Source organism: Myiozetetes cayanensis, unplaced genomic scaffold (assembly GCF_022539395.1).
Source record: "Myiozetetes cayanensis isolate MyiCay16 unplaced genomic scaffold, myiCay2020 scf13, whole genome shotgun sequence".
Lineage (NCBI taxonomy): Eukaryota > Metazoa > Chordata > Aves > Passeriformes > Tyrannidae > Myiozetetes > Myiozetetes cayanensis.
The window spans coordinates 20,628,543-20,647,739 of NW_026086937.1; the positions used below are offsets into that span (position 1 = coordinate 20,628,543).

At 39.1% G+C, this 19,197-nt stretch overlaps 1 long non-coding RNA gene across 1 annotated transcript in view; it reads left to right on the top strand.

The window, feature by feature from the left end:
* LOC126636142 (uncharacterized) overlaps positions 1–11,871 on the top strand; it is a 40,012-nt gene extending 28,141 nt beyond the window's left edge. Inside the window, exons 9-11 of the long non-coding RNA XR_007627915.1 lie at positions 6,837–7,035; positions 7,698–7,778; positions 11,708–11,871. This is a non-coding gene — a long non-coding RNA (uncharacterized LOC126636142). The remainder of the gene's footprint in view (positions 1–6,836; positions 7,036–7,697; positions 7,779–11,707) is intronic.
* The last annotated feature ends 7,326 nt before the right edge of the window (positions 11,872–19,197 follow it).

Here is a 19,197-nt window from a genome sequence, read left to right on the forward strand (position 1 = left end):
CTTGGAATCTGAACAGCTCTTTCTTGAAGGTTTTATTTTAATTTTTTTTTTCCCCTCAGAAAAGTACTTTTCAAGGACTCACAGAGGGTTGAAAAGTACCTAAAATATCTCTAAACTCAGTTCATTCCACATCTGTGTGGAACATGGGAAAACTGAGATATGTCTAAAAATCTTACTGTAGGCAGGAAAAAAATGTGGGGAAACCCTTGCTTGATGTTAAAGTTTCTTTGCAAGAGCCTCATTTGTCAGGTTTCAAACGACTTCTGAGGCTTTTGAGATTAAAAGGTAAAATCTCCCTCCCACCCTCCTGAACTTTGCAGCACTTCCTTTTGAACACATTGGAAACAGGTGGCACATAGAGAATTTTGATAACACCTGACTCCAACACTGCAAACTGAGAGCAGAAAAAATGAATTTTTAGAGCAATCAGATGGTTTATCTTTATTATTTCTGCCTCAAGCCACGCTTTTCCATACCTTACTTAAAAGCCCAACTTAAAACTCAAAATTATTGATCTTTCAAGTACTAGTACAAAAATGCTATGGCCTTTTGTGACAATAGAAAATTCCAACTTGTGGCACTTTCAGTAAAAACACTGAAGAGATGCAGCAAACAAGAAACTTTGGAGTGATGTTTTTATTTGGAGAGAAGCACCTTTACCAAAATGTTTTACTCTCTGCTCTGATAACCAGGGGTTAAAGGACAGTGAAGGACATTTCACCTGATCCTGCCTGAAATCAGAAGGGACTTTCTTTCCCTTAAATATAAAACTACAGATGTGCTGCAGGAAAATAGCCCAGAGCACCAGAATTAAGGCAAGTGCTCTGAAACCTCAGAAAATGTTGGAGGTCTTAAATAGTAACAGGAAGGGACACAGCCCTAAAATCAAGCAATGTTTAAAGAAATATCTGGGTAGACAGAAAAGGAAGAAACTACACAGATCTGGCAAAGGGTATCTTGGGAAGCAAGTGATAAAAATAGAATGCTACAAAGCAGTAGGATGAGGTGAGTATAATTATTTAAGAGAGGTTGAGAAGATATTCCCAGAGAATGCCCAAACCAGAAATTGTACAGATTTAGGGTTGGGGCTCTAGTAGATTTGGCACTAAAGCATATTGTTATGGCTTTGCAAACAGTTTAAGGAATCTCCTGTAGTTGTTGAACACTCCTGAGCTGAGAGGCTGGTTCCTTTCCCAGCTCTGTGCTAGCAATTTGTTGTCATGACCAAGGCTGCAAAAATCAGCCTAAAACCTAACCAGTTAAATCTCACCCATTTCAACTCAGAGAAAAACAAATTGCTTTTTGATTGAGGGCCTGGAAATTATACAACCTAATTTATGCCCACGAAGTGTTTTACAACAAATGATACCTCCAGCTTGTCCGAGATGTCACACTTGAATCGCCGCGCTTAAAACGCTGCGTGGCTTTGTTGGGAAAGGTCAAATATGTGGGTGGCAGAACACGTAGTACTGATTAACTCAGTAGCTGAAATGTTAGTGCAGATACTAACTAACATCACAGATTTGACTGGTAACATCTTCTGCGTGATTTGTTCACTTGAGGGGAGCAATTGGAGACAGCAGAGAGTACAAAAGAGGACTGGTTGTTATTCAAGCTCCTTTGTGCCTCTTTTTTTTCTTTCTTGTAGGCTGGGTTGTTCAGCTGGCTTGGGTTAGGAAAGAGGTTTCTGATTGGTTTGGGCAGGTTTTGGAAATATTTAGTGGTTTCTTGGTTGGTTGGTTTCGTACTTCTTTAATGTTTCAGTCTCCGTGGTTTCCTTCCTTGAAGTCTCTTTATTCATTTTACAAAGCCCTAAATCTCGACCCTCCAGTTTGTTTGTTCTTTGAAAATGGAGGTTGGTCGTTGTGGAGAAGCCTCCATTTCCAGGCTGATCACAGCAGGTGCCGCTTCTCTGACAATATTCAGATTAATAGTGATGTGATAAGTGAAACAAAATATATCCTTGCACAGACTGATCTCAACAGTGTCACCTAAATACTCCAAAATTCCTTTGATACTGATATGGTATTTCCTACGGAGAAGTTCCTTGATGTCCAGGATTAAAAACTACTGTCTAGTATTAAATACTTCATTATTTTAATTTTATTTAAAGAGGAGAGAAACTTTATTGCATTTGTCGAAGAAATTATCAGATAATTAATCACTTTGATATTTTGCTTCTTTTTATTCAGTTTAGATAGCCCACAAGGGAAAAACCACTGCAATATATAATTAACCCTTTCCATTTTTAATCTACCATGCATCCCTTATTTCTGTTCCTGGTTAGCATATCATGCATAAATGTAGGCCTAAATTTGAACCTCAGAAAATATGAATTCAGTTTTCCTTACAAAAGATTATTAATCTACTTTTATTAGCTCCCTAGTTGCAAAGAGATCCTAGTTTTTGATGCACTTCTGATGAGGCAGGAATTTTGTTATGTTGCTTTCCCTGTCTAGAACCTATCCCTGGATAAGGATATGATGTTGAAAACTAGCAGTGTGTGTATAATTATTATTAGTTCAAGCTAAATTTTGAAAGAGCAGGTAGTTCAAAGTGCACCTGGATTTAAATAAGACACTCTATAACTGCTAGAATATTAAAATCATTCTGCTGTTGGGATGTAGAGTTAAACTCTGTGGAGCCAGGAATTAAGTGATTATTACAGCAGTTGGCTGGCATGAATATTGGCCATAAAGATTTACAAATTACAATATGGAAGAGTTTTAAAACTTTAACATCTTACATTACATTCATCACATTCAATAAAATGTTATATTCTTCCATGAGCTTTCATCAGAGTGCAAAACTCCCTTCTCTCCGTCTTCTGCACACGTCTGGTGAAGTGCAGATGTTTTAAATCATCCTGTCATTTTGTTATTCTATGGTACTAAAAAATACAGTTACCAAAGTGTACAAGAGATTAATTAAAAAAAAAAAAAAAAGAAATTGTGTAATCAAATAGGCTTTCATTTTTTTTACCATTACATTTTTTTGGTTAGAATTCCTCTGTTACAGGAGAAACTTTTCAAATTCTCCATGAAGTCCTTTCATCTTGCGCATTTACGGAATTTATTTTCATTTTTAAATTAAGCAAAAAAAAATCCTCTAAGGTTTAAATGCATTAAGGTATAAAAAAGATCAAACTGAGGGATCCTTAAAGATTACCAGGTTTGACTGGTAGTTATCAAGGCAATTTTATGGGACAAAACTAAATTCCCAGAAGGCAAACACGGGTTTCGAATCCAGAATTACCTTTAAGGAGAGTCTATAACTCATAAGCACATGTTAAATGGATGTATTGGGGTCAAGAGAGGAATGATGTGGCATGACTGGCAATAGGAGTTAATTTAATTGAGATGACAGCTGTCCTCTAGCTGGCATCCCTTGAATAAATTATTGGACTTGATTAGTTTTTCTCAGGCTGCAAGATGAGATGAAGCTTTATATTCATTCTGAGAACTCCAATTTATTTGAACTTCACTGACAACTCCTCTGTCCCAGCTGCAAATCCTTCCAAGTCAATTTGGACACGTTTATTTACCTGAAAAAAAAAAAAAAAATCTGCCTTTCTGCTCCATCTTCAGCTTTGCAAACAAGGAACTGTTGGTTTAGGTCATGGGACTGTGACCTGTCTGCAATATTCGTGTCTTTGGTGGTGCCTTTTCAGCTGTGGGTGGTAACATGAACAGGCACTGTTTAAACTTGCAAGGTTATTTGGAATGTACTCTTTTATTAAGGCATATTTTAGCAGAGGGGATATTTTTTTGCTTCTTCCAGATATCCCTGAGCAAGGTGGAAATCGAATGATGTGAATTTATCAGAGCAGATGAAAATTATTGTTTACCTGCTGGAGAGGTGAAAAGAGCCTGGGCTGGCACTCAGCATCATTAGCTGGGAAGAATTCTCACAAAAGTCAGGAGGAGTTTTGAATAAACACAGACAGCAGGGCAATGTCCTTGGAGGTTATTTCTGTTGCAGATGAATCTTCCTATTCTGCATTACCACCTGTGCCCTCCCTTGTCTGACAAATTAAAAAGAAGCATCCCAGATATTTTAATAAAAACCACAGAGTGCTGCCAATATTTTAAAGGACAAGGCAGTGCCACAGATTATTGAAATTCAGAGTGATGAATAACAACTATAAAACATTTCAGTCTCTGATCCTATTGAACAGCCTGATCCATCCCCTTAAAATCAAATCAATAAATGCAAACCGAAGTATATTAATATTTTAAAACAATAACAGAGCTGTAACATGCTTATTGGAGGAAGGATCAAAGAGCAAATAATATCTCTGGACGTTCACCCATTGTTGTGATACTAAAAAGTACTTGAGTTGAGCAAGAATGGACAGAAAGTATCATGAACAAAACTTTTTATCCAGTAGATACTTTGCTGTTGTTTTGCTGAAAGACACCACTAATCCTGACTCCTTTATACAGTTCTGTTGACAGCTTTTATCATATTCCCATGAAGGATTGAGTGGTGTTGACTAAAAGGATTCAGGCATATTTCCATTATTATTATGCTGGATGTATATTAGTAGTTTGACATGATAGCTTATAAAAACCCACTTCTATATACAGAGTTTGCCTCATTCCCCTGCAACACTGTTAGAATCTATTTTATGTGTGCAACTGCCTTTTATTTGGGGAGATAAAAAACTTTTGTTTTCAGTCAGATGAATCCTTTCTAAATGCTCTATTGACATCTGCTGTCAACTGTCATCTGCTCCATAATTAATAATCCAGATGTTAACACAGCATTATCTAAAGAAAATCAGTTTAGTGTTTGATGCTCCAGATGAAACTTACGACTTCTTGACTTCCCTTTCTGGTCTTCAAAAGGCAACATGTTTTCTCCCAGTGCCTGATGTAACACTGCTGATGTGTGATGGGTGTTTATTGACTTCTTAATTACTGAAGTTTTACCCTTTCTTGTCACACTTCATTTCCATCTCTTGACATGTATCCTTCTCTTCTTAGTCAGATGGAGGATTAGCTCAGAGGTAGTGGGGCCTCCCTCTTCCCACCTCCACAGGGCAAAATAGTTCCCAAACTCCCTTTCAGAATCATCTCCTACATCTGCCATCTGTCTTCCCTGAATTATCTTTGTTCTGCCCCCTTGCTCCAGAATTTCAGCCTTTTCTTGGCTCACCAGACACTTTCACCCACTCTGAGATGGATTTGGAGATTCCTCTCAGAACCCTTGATGCTTTAGTGAGAGTAGGCACCAGTTAAATGAGTTTAATTTTTAAGATGTGTCACACAGTGGAAAACACTTTCTGTGTTGCTGAACTAAAGTTGAAAAGCAGAATTTACACTGAACAGCAGGAAACAGGGTTAGAAAAGACCTTCAGATACATCTTGAGTGTTGTTTTGCCTTTAAAATGTCATCCCTCACACGTTCTTCTCCACGTTCCTCATCTTTTCTTGTTCCAGGCATATGTTCCAGGGCATATGGATCTGTCTTTCCTGGAGAATCCTATCTGGTAGTTTCCTGTTGACATTTGTTTTCTTGGAACAAACAACCCAGGAATTGTCCAATTTCCTGCTTTGTGGTGACTTCACCACAAGTTGCCACCTTCCCCTTCTGCAGAGCAAGACGTGAAGATGAACATCCCTGTTTCATTCTCAGCTGGACCCCAGATTCTGAATGCTTTGGCTATATTTTAAAGTACTTTGAGTATTTTTTTCTTATACACCACCCCACATCAAGACTGGTCAGTTCTTGTGGCACTGTGTTGGTTAATTTTGTGTTAAAAAAAGAAGAATTCTAATGAACAAAACATTTTTTTAAGTGTAACTGGGTGTTTTTAAGTGTAATTGGGGTGGTTTTTTTGCTATCCTTTGTCATAGAAAAGATAGAAATCAAATGAGCTGCAAAGCAGAGTCATCTGACTGTGCACAGTGAACATCACTGTACACAACAGAATATTATATTAGTTAATAAATATGTGTATTATCAAAATAACTATACTAATAGTAGCCACTGGAAATTGCATCCATGGTTTTGCCTTATTGATTGGAAAAAAATGACTTTTCTATCTCGTAGTAACATCATTTTCACATCTGCTTTCCTGCAGGAAGTGGTAGATGCTTGATTTAAATCAATTAAGAAAAAGAAAACCGGTGATTCTTATTTCCATACCCATCCAGCCAAAGGGAATTCAAATGCAGCAATTTTTTCATGGATTGCCAAACTACCACTGGCTGCTACCACGGAATTTGAATTTCACTACAACCCCTGAATATTGATAATAAAAGTCAAAGTGCTCCCAAACTCTTCCTGGTGCTTGGGATACAAATTTCCTGCACCCTCAGGAGCGTGGGGTTTGATGTAAGTGCTAGAAATCTTCTTTGATTATTTTCAGAATGGGAGCTGGATGTATTTTCCAATTAGGAAATGTTTGGAATTCTTTGATTAGAATTCCTCGTTTGGCACCGTACAAGGTGGTGGCTTCTGGCTTGCAGAGGGAGAGGATGTTTTGCTGTAAAAAGGTGCTGTGGAGGTGTCAGAAGATGTTGCTTTCTTGGAGATGAATATGTAAATGGAAACTTCGAACCCAAAAGAGATTTTGTGCCTTGGGAATAGTTCCTTTGTTGTTTTCTTTCCTCTTTCCTTTCGGGGAGAGGGTTGTTAGGAGGCTTGGAATAGACTTATTATTATGGTAAGTGTATAAAATATTCTGAGTAGCTTCTATTGAATAAAGGATATTTTCTTGAGATTATAAACTGGTGAACAAGCTGCAGCTTAATGAAAATGATAATTAAAAGTTGCATCAAATTTTTTGAAGTTTTTTTACCTTTTTTTTTTTTTTTCTTCTGTTTCAGGACTGTCTTTTCTTCTTATTTTTTAAAGGAATCCGAAGTCCCCACTTTATAAAAGCAGTTCTGAATAATTTATATAATGAACTGATGGGAACAAAAATGGAATTTATAACTCAGTGATATTTCCCTGCTTATTTTGCAAGAGGAGGAGAAGAGTTATGTGACAAATTAACTGTAAAAAGGAGAGCTAAAATGCTTTATAGTGAGTAATAAGTAAATCACAATGGGGTTCAATATAAAATGTGTTTCATGAGAAGTATTAATAGGAGCACAATTTGATTACCTAGAAAATCTATTGTTGTTTAGCATTTAGTGCCCATTTGCAGGTAAAATCTGATTTTAGCAGACATTTGCTAAGGTATTTGGAATACTCTGCCTCCTGTAAGAGACATGAAAATCTTGGCTGGAAGGCTGATGTGGAGCCCTTAGTTAAAAACATAATTTCTTTCAGTAATTGTCTTGTAACTTTTGTGTAAGTTTAGGAGTTGGTTTTTTTTTTTTTTTGCTTATTTTTGCCCCACATGTATTCAAATGCACCAATTCCCTTTCTACCAAAAAAAAAAAAGAAGAAAAATCAACTTCAAACACAAGTGACTCTTAAAAACTGAGGAGTTCAGGCAGCAGCGCTCAGAATGAGCCCCAGCGTTCCAGATCTGCCTCCTGGTGAGATTTTCTCTGACATGTGCCCTTGCTGGCAAACATTTTGCTTTCAATTTTATCTCCCTGCCCACTGTGCACCTCTTGCTTTATCCTATTTGTTGCACAACATTTACTAGAGATAAATATAGTGCAAGAATACATTGCATTTCCTTCTGATGACACAGTTCAGGACTGACCTTCAATTCTCCTGTAATCTCATTTCAGATGTTCCTTGGGCAGAATTTACTGAATTGTGCTGAATTACACCGAGCTGAGGAGGCCTGGAGATAACAACAAACTAAATGTGTAAGTTCATCCTGCTCTCTTGCAATCTATTTACTCCTTTTAGCATCAGAGGAATGCAAGGGGAAGCTGCAGTGTGACCTGTGTAGGTTTTGTTGTCTTTATACCTAAAAATGTGTAATAACAACATGGCAAAGTTTAATTCCAGACCAGCTCCTGTGTATTAAGCTGTGATCAGAGCACACTTAGTGCTGAAAATGTGGTTGTGAGGGAGAAGCTTTACAAACTGTTTGGAAGGGATTTTAATACTTCAACCTACTCATGGCAGGACTTTCTTCAGAAAGGGCAGACAAGACCACGGGATAAATCTCATCCCTGTTTTGCTCAAGGAGATGTTTCTGAGCTCCTGCCAGGCTCAAAGTTATGTCTTCAGGTGGGACTTCAGCTGACATCTGCTGTACAGAAGTATAGGGTCAAACCACTGTCATTAAATCCCATATCTCTGATAATATTGTCAAATAAAGACTGCAGGGTTTGACCCCATCTGTAATTTCGCCAGGAGAGATTTCTTGCAATTCTGTTCTCACAATGGGAAATTTTGTATTTAATGTGGTCAGAACTTTAGACTCACCCCGAAAGGGGAGATAATTAATAACTAATGAGTCACTTAGTGAATGTGGTACCTCCAGCCTGGGGAAAAGGAGGCTCGGGGGGGACCTTCTGACTCTCTACAACTCCCCGATAGGAGGGTGGAGAGAGGTGGGGATCAGGGAACAAGGAGCAGGAGAAGAGGAAATGGCTTCAAGCTGTGCCAGGGGAGGTTCAGGCTGGAAATCAGTAGGAATTCCTTCATGGAAAGGCTGGTGAGGCACTGGAATGGGTTTCCCAGAGGAGTGATGGAGTCCCCATCCCTGGAGGTGTCAAGGAATGACTCGGTGCCCTGGGCTGGGGGACAGGGTGATGCTCAGGGAAAGGTTGGACTCCATGATCTTGGAGGTCTTTTCCAACCTTAGTGATTCTGTAATTCTCAAATCCATGCTGGAGAACACCTCCAGTACAGATCCATTTAACATCTGAGTGGTGGAGTGCCTGCACTCTCAGTATTGCCTCTTAGGAATAAAGATGTGCAAAAATATCTGATGTATACAAGAACTTAAACATTTTTTACAGCTCAGTTACATTGAATCCCACATTAAAAGGGGAAAATCAGAGAATAAAAAGACTCAGAGGTTTATTTTGTACTGATTTTAATGAGATGAAATAGTCTATAACTAAAAACTAACTGGCTGTTTGATGTGATAGCTGGAAATTTTGTCCAGATCCCAACAAGTTTTGCAGGATCTGGCTGCAAATTGAATATTTTAGGTACCAGCTCAAACAACTCTTACCATATTATCTGGATCCTTCTAGCACAAGATTTCCTAAGTCTAAATGTACCATCAAACTGATTTCATTATTAGTTAAACAGCAGAGAAACACAAATCTTTTCCATGAAAGTAATTTTTGAATTAATTGAATCATTTGCAACCCCTCCATGTGTCAAAGTTAATCAGAGAGGTCTAATTTGCTCCCAGACAAAGGACTATTTGTGAAAGGCTTTCTGTGAAACCCTGTTTTTCTGACAATTTGCACCTTTGCATGCCACAATCTTCTGCTTAGATTGCAAAAGTAATTATCCCCTTCAGGTTGCCTTTATATTAAATATTGAATTTGTTAGTTAATAAGAGGTATAATTCAGTTCTGTGTGATTGGTAAATCCATCCTGATGATGTGAGTTATGCCAAAACTCTCGATTTTTTTTTTTAATGTATTCTCCTCTGGAGGCAGCTCACAAAATTGAGAAAACATGCAGCTGGTTTATTTGAACTCCCCTCTCCTTTGACATTAAATAATGACATTACTTAAGAAGCTGTTCGTGAATCCATAAAATTAGCATTATTGAGCACAAATACCATGTCTTATAAATCAGGAATTATTAACAAGCTCTTTGCTGGTTCAGAGATGAGTTTCTCAGTGAAGGCCCTGATTGCAGCAGGCAGACAGTGCGAGGTACTTAAAATTACAGATGCTCTAATCATAGAAACTTTCCCACTTGGCATATTCAAAAGCACCAGTGTTTTAAATTCTGGACCTCAAAAAGTTTTAAAAAACCCTTAAATGTAACTTTTACACCCTCACTGCTAAAGAGAGTCTGGAGGTTTCTAAGTTTTGTTGCACAAAATGGTGGGGAAAGTGTCTGTTGGCTTCCCCAGGAGGAAGATTGTTCCTCTGGAGTGTGGGAAAGAGTGTAACTCCTTTTTTAATCTGATCTCACAACCTGGACTGGACATGTTTTCCTCCCATAGGAGGGTTTGTCAGTGGATCATTTTCAGCTCTTCAGTACAGGATCCCTGCCTGTCATTCCTGCTTCAGTTATCCCACTTGCTAAATTAACATAGCCATTTTAAGAGAGACTATTTCAAATTTCCCAAATTGATACCTTATAAAGTAATTATTACCTCTGTTTCTGATTATACTTCAGCTATATCAGCACAAGTTAATTCCAGCTGGAAATAGCAAAGGATAAAGATGGAGAAAAAGATTTACTGCTGTGGAACTGCAAGTCGAAGTGTGTTTAAATTTGAATCTAATTGTCCATAATTGTCACGGATTTTGAAGGAATCAGGTTCTAAGACATACACGAAGTGCATTAGTGACAATTTTGTTTCTATTTGCATCAGTTTATTAGTGAAAATTTCATGAAGTTTCTGACCCTGTATCCTCAGATGATGTGACCCAGTGCATCTATATTGTTTTTGTAGAGTTTTAATGGCTGAATGCCTCTTTAACTCTTTTCAGGAATTCTAAATTGAGATTAAGGAAGTATTTTGGTGTTTATGCAGCTACTGAATGATTCCAGTTGTCATTCGATTTGGGAAAACAAAACAAAACAAAAGAATAAAAACTTGGGCACAAATTTTATTTTATTGGATTGTGCTGCAACCCCAAGCACTCAATAAAAAGGCAATGGGTGTATTATAGCACTTCATCTCCCATTTAATGTTGTAGCGCCAACAGTTTTGTGTAAAATTAAGTTCTAAAGTCGCATCAGGATAGAAGAGCCCAAATCTCAGCACATTCAGCTGATTGGCAAAGTCAAAAAGAGACAGAACTGTGTTTTCTGCAGCATTGCCACAGCCTGGGAAATTAATTTCTGAGGTAGTCTGGAAAATATTCTTGTGAACATGACTTTTTTGAAATGAAAGACAAACCACCTGTAATTTGAATTCAGGCAAATTTGTATGGATAGGACATGCACAATCAGAGCTCTTGCCTTGTCCTACAACCTGCAGCACCACCTGCCCCCACCCCTGCACAAACCCACCACAGAATGGGGGAGAGTGGGGGCTTTTCAAAGTGCACATTCTGCTTAATTCTCTTTTCAGAGCCTTTAGGGTGCCTGGGTTGTGTTTTTTAGCTTCACTCTTCTGCAAGAGAGAATTGAGTTGCTGTGACCACTAATAAAAAGCTGGAAAAATAACACATGAATAACCTTTGCAGAGGTCTGCCCCTGAATTAGATGCCAGATTCGAGATGGGCATGTTTAATACAGGAGCAGTTCTAGGCAGGATTACTGAGTCTCATTTTAACTCAAGGAAGTTGGTTAAAAAAAGAGGAATTTTGTTTATCTTCCAGTTTAATCAGCTGGGCTGGTTTCTCTTCATTTTCTCCATTAATCAGTCTGATTTCTTCATGGCCAACTCGCAGTGCAGAGGGTTTTAGTGTTGGTAAACAAAGTAATGAATGAAACAAATAAAAGAAACCCTGGGCTGCTGAGCTGGGTTATTTCAATATCCCCTTGGATAAGCCTCCTGATTCATTAACAGAGCCTTTGTTGAATCACTAGACCTTTTAAATTCAGTGCAGGGGCTCATCTCTGTTCATTTGGAAGGAATCGTGTTTGATGTAGTTATTTCACATGGTAATGTATGTCACTTGGTAATTTTCCTTAGCTTTCACAGATTACATATTACTTTGCATTTACATTTGATTTGCTGGCACATATCAACATTCAGGAGTCTGTGGATTAAATATAAATCGAGTGTGCTGCTTGCCAGCCCAATTCCAGTGAATTAATGGCTAAATGTGAACCACAACACCCTGGGAAGGTTACAGAATACAGGTAAGACTGAGAGGCAGAAATTTTCACTGCATGGGGTTTTTCCACAGTTTTCCCCTGAGGTCACCAAGGTAAGTTGGGACATAAAGTCAAATTTCAGGTTAGCTGGGACATCGATGCAGTCAAATTTCCCAAAGCTCATAAGCAGATTTGACCATGCCTGCCCTGCAATCCAGAAGCAGCACTTCAAGTCAGCTGTAATGCAATTCAAGCATGTAGTGGTACAACAGTGACATCGTGTAGCTTCAGCTCAGACTGACTGCAAACCCGTGGTGGGTGCCAGGAAAATATCTGGCTAAATAGCCTGGAGGGAAACCAGTGCCTTCTGCCTCCTCTCAGGAGATGAGTTAGTTCAAAACTGCTTCTGTCTGTAGGTTTGCTCTCCAGGGAACCATTCCAAGAGCATTAGACTTGTGCTTAGGTGTTTTTTAGCCTATAGGCAAGGATTCAGCTGGAATTAATTGGCCATGGTGAGCTGCAGCCAGGGAGGATCAAAGCTTGTTGGTGGTAAAGTATTAATGCAGTGGTTGTACCTTCAGTTGTTCCCTGTTAGTGCAGCAGCAGTGTGGGTTTGTAAGGAACTAATCCCTTGTAGGAAATAAATGTGCTGCCTTATTGCCAGCATTTGAAATGGTAGGGGATGGATGGATATTTGCTGGAGCAGGAAAACAGGTGCACTGTGTGATATTTAGGGCATTTTCCCTTTGAGAAAATGAGTTCTGCTGAATATTGGTGAGCAGAGAAGAAAATATAAGAAAAAGGAAAGGAACAAGCTCCAAACAGGACTGCTGACATCCTTTATGTGGTTGTTTATAGCAGACCCAGCATTTCCCACAGTCCCAAGGACTTGTGCTGTAGAACAATCTCACTGGGGGGGTTCACAGAGCTCTACTTGCCCGTGGGCTCCTTTAATGTTAGGAAAAGACCACGTTCACATCATGTTTGATTTGCAGTGCCAGAGACTCTGTCTAACCTGCAGAGCAGTTGCATTCTGGGATGTACTATACGGTCTTAAAACACTGTGTTTTGTTTCTTCTGCAGAGCTCTGTGTTTTGGGTTCCTTCTCCAAAAAAATTGCTCCTGGGCTTATTCTGACAGGAGTTATCACCCCAGACTTGTGGGCACTGCCCCAGGACCCTGTAGGTTAGGAGTAGCTGGCAGGGCAGTGAATCTCTTTGGGGTTGTCACCTTAACACTCCTCTTGGCACCCACATCATCTGTACCACGTTATTCAGATTTCTGCTTCTCCTGTCACATTGTTTGGGTGTTGTCTGAGCGATATCAACACAAGAGCAGCTGCTGCACAGCCCTTCCACACATGGATCTTTCTGCCAGATTGAGTTTAAAATATCAATCTATAGCTCAGTGATAGCCTTTCTAGGGGATATCCACGGCTTGCAGAACTCATTTAGGATGTTTTCTTCCAAAGCTGCCATGTTTATAGAACTGAGAGAAAAACATCTTCACACAATTGTGCCAGACAACTCAGATCCTCTTCTTTTTGTATTAATTCCTTCAGTGTTTGCTAGCTGGATATCATCTCCGCTTCACAACTCATTCTCTTCTTTCTTTCTATTCATTTTTTTTCCCCCTAATTTAAAATGAGGCAGTGTTAGCATTCCTAGCTGAAGGTTTTGATCCTTGGGTTTTTTGACACGTTGTTCTGAACCTGCAAGTGATGAGCTCCAGTCTCTATAGAAATATCACTGTAAGTTATTAAGGTCTGCACTTTTTGTGTGTTATGCCTGGAAGGACTTTATGAGACACACAGCACACTAACATTAACACTTCTAAAGGTTATCTGAATGCACAGTGAGGAGTAACTTCAGCTTCACCCTTTGCTTCAGTGAAAATTCTGTGACTTTTTGCAAAAAATATCTGCTTTTCTGACATGCTTTTTGCCTCCACTGCAAAGCTGTTCATCCCTTCCACTCACATGGACTTCTTGTCATCTGGATTGTTGTGGGAAGAAAAGAAGCTGATCAACAGCAAGTGTCTCCTCCTGCAATGTGGTCATGTCCCCTTTGCCTGGCAGAAGGGTAACTTTTTTAAATAGTTCAGTAATTTACCCTGCTTTTCCCACAATCAGGATGGGATAAAAAGGAAAGGAGAGGCTCAGAGCTGGTCCATGCCCATGAGAGTCAATGAAAAGACTCCAGCTACTCTGTAAAGGTTTAGGTTCAGTCTGAGCAAGAAATTCGTCACACAAGTGTTTTGTAGGTCAACAAAGGACTCTTGCCACACTTTGAGATTTCAGGTACGTGTGGTATCAAAGAAAGTAAAGCAGAAAGCTATCTTCAGCTTGATATTTCCATCTCACTTCCCAGACTACTTACAATTAACAGCTTTTTTCCTCCTTTTTTTGTTGAATTGGTTCTCAAGTAAGGTCAAACCAGAGGAATACGGATACAAACGGGCTCTTTAATTGCAAACAACCTTATAAGCTTTTGCATGAAAGACCTTGGAGCGTTTGGATGTATCATTTGCAAGAATAAGACAAATGGCTTTGCACTTAAGGTGTCACTCAGAGAGCCACCACTCCCAGAAGGAGTGAGCTGGAGCATGAACTGCCCGAGTGAGTGAAGCAGCCACGCTCCCCTTTGCCCCCAGGGAAAACTGCCCACGCTGACCCCAGGGCACCGTGGAGACAGAAGCATTAATTTGGGCAATTACTGCTCCCTGACTGATGAGCCATGAGCTCCAGAGATATTATAAAACAGCTTCACAGCAAATGTTCCCCTTTCCAGGCTGTCTCCTGCCACCCTGTTGCATTTGCTGCTGGCAGATCAGGGGTGGGTTCAGGGCTTTGAAAGCTAAATTGGCTCCATCACGGGAAGGACACACAGTCAGTGCAGAGAGTTCCTGTCTCTGGAAACCTGCAGTAAGGTCAGTCCTTCTCCAGAGGACTGGGATGTCTGAGGAGGAGACCTTCATGGTGTGTCTGTCCTGCAGGAAGATGGTGAGTCATGTCACCTCTTTCTGACTTTTTTTTTTTTTTTGGTTTTTATTACTAACTTAGCTTGGATTCTTGTCACAATACTTTTCCTTTGTTTCTTTTTGCTACCCTTTCTTGCCTTTTTTTTTTTTTTTTTTTTTTTTTTTAGGTTAGACTGTATTTCATTCTCATGACTCTTATTTTCAGGTTACTGAAATGAAAAGAATGTTCAAGTCTCAAAAACACGGTCATGAAAATTTACAGATTATATACACTTTCAAAAGTTTTCTAGGAATAACTACTCCCTGTTGGCCACCCTTTTTTGCACTTATTTGTGGCTCAAAGTTGTCATATTTCTGCTTTTTCTGAGCTGTTCAAAAATTGTCCTCAACTTGAGACTTTTAGGCATTTTCAATATATTCAGAAATAAGAAGGGGAAAAAAGGTGAAACAAACACAGAGTTACACACTGCTAACATTACAACCAAATAGGTCATTCTTTTAGATTTTTTTACAGTTGCCCTTCTGCTTATTTTGGGCAGCATCACATCAATCCCTGAGGCTTCTGCCAAGAATCTCAAGTCTTATTTAAGTTTAATGTATGTTATCACTTAAGGTTAGCTTAGAGTGCATCTTACATAATTATAAGTCAAATACTTTTATTTTACCTTTTTTTTTTTTTTAATCATTATTTAGAGATACTCCAGGCCATGTAGCCTGTCCTTGCGAAAATGTAGCAGCCACCAAAGAAACGACTAAAACGACTGTACTTTGCATAACGCCAGCAGTCAAAAACCTTAAAAGCTCAATAACACAAAACATTAATGGCTGGCCTTTTTCATGCATCCCAGCTCCTTTAGCAGATGTAATATTGTTAGCTTCTTCTGTTCACAGTAAATTAGATATGCAGTAAGTAGGGGTAAGAGGCGGATTTACCGAGTGTGAAAACGGCCCGTAAAAGATCATTCACCACAGCAATTAGGGATGGCTGGGCAAAGCGTTTTGTAAACAGAACCATGGTTTTGTTTTCTGTTTTTGTAGAAGTTCATCTTGAATCAGGGACAGAATCCAATCTTTTCTATTTCTCGGTCCTGCGTCATATTTATTAAATCTCTTCCTGAAATGTAACAGAAATTGAGTGCTGGATTCTCACCCGACAGGAAAACCAACCAGTCTCAGGAGCTATTAGGGAGTCTGAAGTCAGAGGGAATTGCAGTATCAGGGTAGATGGTTCTGACTCCTTTCTTAAAATCCTTTGTTAGAGTTTATATGGATTGACTGGCTAAACTCAGTGCTACTTCAACCAAAAACGGGGAGTTGTAACCCTGAGGTTTCTTCTTTTGCCTCTTTTCATTTTGCAAACAAATTGAGGAGCGGTGTAACTGTATAATGGCGTGATAAATCACTCAATTTACAGTTGGCAGAATAAAATTAGCATTGCCATTACTTCATAATAGGGCATGGCTATGACTATGGAATTGATTTCAGAGCAAGGCTGATCCATTACAATTTTGTTAATATTGAATTTTAAATAGGATGATGAATTGCTAATCAATGCAGTTAAAGAAGCAACTTAGGGGAAAAAACTACTGTTTACTTTCTAAATTGTGTGTCATTTACCGTGTCATTTTGTTGGGTTTCCATGTTGGGAGCTCCATATAAATAACACTACAATTACACTGTGGACATTTGTGCAATTCAAGAAGAGTCTTTGTCAGGCTGGGGGAGAAGTTTTTAACTCATTTATATTCATTATAAACTTCCACCATTTTTGGTGCACTAAGGGCTTGCTCTGGAAAGATGGACCAATGCTGTTGTGCTGTTTCATAACCTAAATGAACTATTCTAGTAACAAGTGGAAGGAAACTTTGTTCAGTTCCTTCTTTCTGCAAAATGCCATTTGTTTTTCTTGGTTGTGTATACTTCTTATTCTAACCTATAGATGGAATTCAGATTTATGAGTTTGTCTTAAACCTGAAGAAGGTTTTAGGCAGAGAAATTTGCCTCGTTTTCTTACTTCCAACTTCAATCTCTTCTGGTGGAGAGGCCTTGACACCTGAAACACCTCCACTGTATCTCATCTCAGAGATATGTTTAATTGACCAGACAAAGCTGATGGATGCACATTCTTTGCCAGGAAATCTCTTTGATGGTGGAAATAGAGAAAATATAAACTGGACTCTCTGGGAACAGAGATTTCTTATCCCATATATAAATCACTGGGAATCCTCCTCCCAAACCTGCACTACCTAGAAGAGAAATGGAAATTCAGTAGCACAGTGATGGTTCATTCTGGTGACCAGCACAGGATCATAGAATCAATAAGATCAGTAGAATCTGTAAGGTTTTGGAAAAGACCTCCAAGATCACAAAGTCCAACCTTGGACTGAATATCACCATGCCCACCAAACCACATTGCAAAGTGCCATGTATACTCATTTTTTGAATACTTCCAGGGATGGTGACTCCACTCCTTCCCTGGGCAGCCTGTTCCAGTGCCTAATCACTGCATCAGTGAAGAAATTTTCCCTGATATCCAACTTGAACCTCCCCTGGCACATCCCCAAACCATTTCCCATTGTCTTTTTTTTTACTTTATAGAAAAAAGAGAACAGAAGGGACCTCCTGTTTGAGTGAGGAGTTTCAATTAAAACCTGGATACTTGGAAAACGCTGCTTCCCACCTTTCTTTATCTTAAGCTGTTGTCTTCACAACTCCTCTAATCAAAGACCAAGCACAAATGACAACGAAATGGCAGCTTGCAAAATTCCTGGAGAATCGAAATTAAATCAATTGCTGCGTCAAACTGAACTCATTAAGACGTAACTTTAGGAAGTACATTTAATCTTTCTCTTCACCTACAAGATCCTCTTTAATATGGACAGGATAATAATTATTAATCATGTCTCCAATGAATTCCCACAAAGGAAAAGTGCTCCGCAGTGAACAGAATATGTTCAGTCTCTTGGAAGGAACGTTGAATAGGACTAAACAAGCTTTTTGCTCACACTGTGCACTTTCATTAATATAAGTGGGAGTCCCAAAGATGTTCTCTGACAACTATTGGAGTGCTCTTTTGGGAAACACCAGCAATCCTCAGAGGAGGGATGTGAAAATCCTTTTCCTTGGGCAATTTTCCGCAACCGCTGGGTTATTCCACAAGCATTCGTCTGAAATCGCTCGAAGCATTCAACACACATGAAAACAAGACATGCCACCATCCTTTGTCAAGTGTTCTTGGACTGCATCCAGCAGACAGGCTTCCAAAACAAGGTACTGCTCAGCCTGAATAGGGAAGACAGCATTTGGCTTCAGTGTCATGGAAATACATTTGTCATCCCGATCTGCAATGACGTGGGAAAACTCTCCTGCTGCAAAGAACAACAGCCATTCCACTGTGGAGACCCCTGGCATTTGAGCAGTTTGGTGGCTTTTCAACCATTTTGTGCAAAGGTTTTCCCTTTCTCTCCCCACCCCTCCTCCAGTTTCACAGCATTTTTCACTGAAATGTGTCCTTTATTTCTAAATCACTCAGGTACGTAAACCTAAATCAGTGTTTCCCGTCACTGAAATATTTAAAAAACCCTGAAAGCATAGTTTTTTCTCTCCTGAAAATTGCTGTCTTTTGCATCATATTTCCTACCACCACAGCCCCTCCACTTGTATAAACATCTGTAGATTGTAATGATCTGCTTTGTGCACCAAACTAATTTTATAGATCTTTAAAATGATCAGGTATCAGTTTCTGCAGGCTGTCTATCAGTTCCTGCCATTGCTTGTTTGAATAACTAACATTAGGATCACTCAGAATTACAGTTAGTGAATTTTAAATGTGTATAAATCTAAACATAGGAAGTCTATTTATAAAATACTCTTAGGAGTGGTGTAGTAGATTGTAGGAAAAGAAAGCTCCATTCCTGCTTCTGGATGCTCACAGAGCTGAAATCTGGGTTCAGGTGCTGAGGGGATCCCACAGAACTCGCCACCAGGGAAATTCTCATTTGCTTTTGTAAATGTGTTTTTATAAATGAAGTTTTTTTCTAATCTTCAAGGTACTGAAAAGATCCTGATTCCCAGGTTTAACTCAGCAAAGAATAAATGTCTGAGTGTCCCTTTGCATGAGAAGCTCCAGTTAGTCCCTGCAAATGACAGTGGGGTGAAAATGCCCCAGAACTGGTGGGACAATTCTCCAGGAAGGATTTACCAGCCCTTTCTGAGTTACTTTGCTGCTCAGTCTCAAAATGTGACTTACTTTATCTTCTTAGGGTAAAATCAGGCAAAGCTCCTGATAATGTTTATGAAGGTCAGAGGTTTGAGTATTTTCTTTCATGTGAATGTTGGTAATATTCTGGTTTGGAATAAAAAAATTGCAAATATCTGAGAATCTCA